The sequence below is a fragment of the Vombatus ursinus genome, unplaced genomic scaffold (assembly GCF_900497805.2).
Source record: "Vombatus ursinus unplaced genomic scaffold, bare-nosed wombat genome assembly UNPS02003292.1, whole genome shotgun sequence".
NCBI classification, from domain to species: domain Eukaryota; kingdom Metazoa; phylum Chordata; class Mammalia; order Diprotodontia; family Vombatidae; genus Vombatus; species Vombatus ursinus.
In genome coordinates this window covers 16,777,545-16,779,576 of record NW_020943070.1, presented here as the reverse complement: position 1 = coordinate 16,779,576, position 2,032 = coordinate 16,777,545, and positions in this window count along the sequence as shown.

Here is a 2,032-nt window from a genome sequence, read left to right as displayed (position 1 = left end):
GTCCAGAGTTTGTCAAGTGAAAGTATGTGATAAAGAAGAGGGAAAAGGAGAGGAAGGAATCTGAGCCACTACAGTTATATCACAGGTATAATGTATTAGATAAATCTAGACCTTCTAAGAAACAATAGAACCCCATCCCATGAAATAAAAGGTGTTCTGTTTGTGAGAATGAGCTCTAAAATCTGAAACCATTTTGGAAAGAAATTTATTATGTTATTTGGTAAAGAAAGAGCTGGAAAGAAGAGGTGATTCCCTCTTCAAGTCTGTGTGAAGTTACATTATATAGGGTTTAGACAGTGAAATAATGACATTTGCCCGATTAGCTTCATCTAGGCAGTAGACACTCACTAGATGTGTGACCCTGGGCAAGTCACTTAGTCCTGTTTACCTCAGTTTTCCCATCTATAAAATGAGCTGGAGAAGAAAATGGCTAACAAATCCAGTATGTCTGCCAGGAAAATCCCAAATGGGGATCAAAAAGAGTCAGACATGACGGAAATGACTAAACAACAACGATAACAACATCAAGGCAATAGATAGTCCCCAAGAAGAGCAGCTTGAAATTTATATTAATGGGTAAGCCAATCTAATTTGAGTAACCCGAGAAAACAAATTTTGAATAGACATAAAACAAACTTAGATGTGGGGATTCAAAACAAGAACATCTTGGGTTGATCCTGGGTTGGTTTAGTTCCTGAGGGAACCCAAAATTCTTCGTGGCCACTTTCTGGAGAGTTTTTGAAATCCAGGCAATGTTCTGGATGCAAAAAATCTCTAGTCACCTTACATTAGATTTAAAGAATATTAATAAACGATAAATGACAGTCCACATGTGCAAGGAATAATGCTAATGGATGTAGATGAAAAGACACATTGTGGTAGCTGGTGATTCTTTCTTGACTATAGAATTGCTGATATGTAAACCAGATATGGTCAATTTGAAAAAAACATATTGTCTTCCTTCTGCATGTATCCACAATTGAGGTAGAGCTGGTCAAGACTTGTTAAATTATATAGTCAATTGCAATATGTTGATATGTATGGGAAATAATGATTCAAAGTAAAAATCTAGAACATTCTAGATAAACATTTGATAAACTTATTAAGACTATTATCAAGTTCAAAATTGATTCCATAAAAACAAATAAGAGTGACATGCTTTGAATACAGTTTTCTGAAAAATACTAGGGAAGGCTTTTAGTGGACTACAAGCTCAATGTTGATCTACAATGTGATATATCATTACACATCATTATACATACAATGTGATATATAAACGTGCATATACATATGTATGTAGGTATGCATGCATGTGTGTATATGTGTATAGTGTATATATATATATACATATACATAAAGCTAATATGATTATGAGCTGCTTTAAAAGAGTTATTTATGGATTGGTGATGGCTCTGCTATACTCTGCCCTGGTCAGATCACATTTTAAGTATTCTGTAAATAATAACTTAAAAAATAAAGGTGATGAAAATCAATCCAAAAGAAATATAAATAGAGGAAAACACAAGCCTAAAAATCATAATATGAACTGGGTGTACTAAACAATCAGTTCAAGGGAAATAAAGTGGGAAAATGGATAAGAAAATAAAGCATAATGATTTCCTGCAAACAAGAAACATATGTAAAGTAAAGGCATATGCAGGAAACAAAAAGGAAGTTGGAACAAAATTACACATTCATCACATGATAAAAAACAAACAGGAGTCACAATCATCATATCAGACAAAGCAAGAAGAAAAAGTCACATCAAGAACACTAAGCAGGGAAACAACATTATAATTAAAGGGAACACAGAAAATAGAAAATATGTGTACATATATATGTATGCACATATATAGGTACATGTGTATATGTATCAGTATTAAATGTGTATCCAACAAATGCATCCAAATTCTTAAAGGAAAAGTTAACTGAAAAGTAAAAAACACATAAACAGGAGGATACTTAAATATTCTTCCCCTATACAGAGATAGATAGATAGATAGATAGATAGATAGATAGATAGATAGATAGA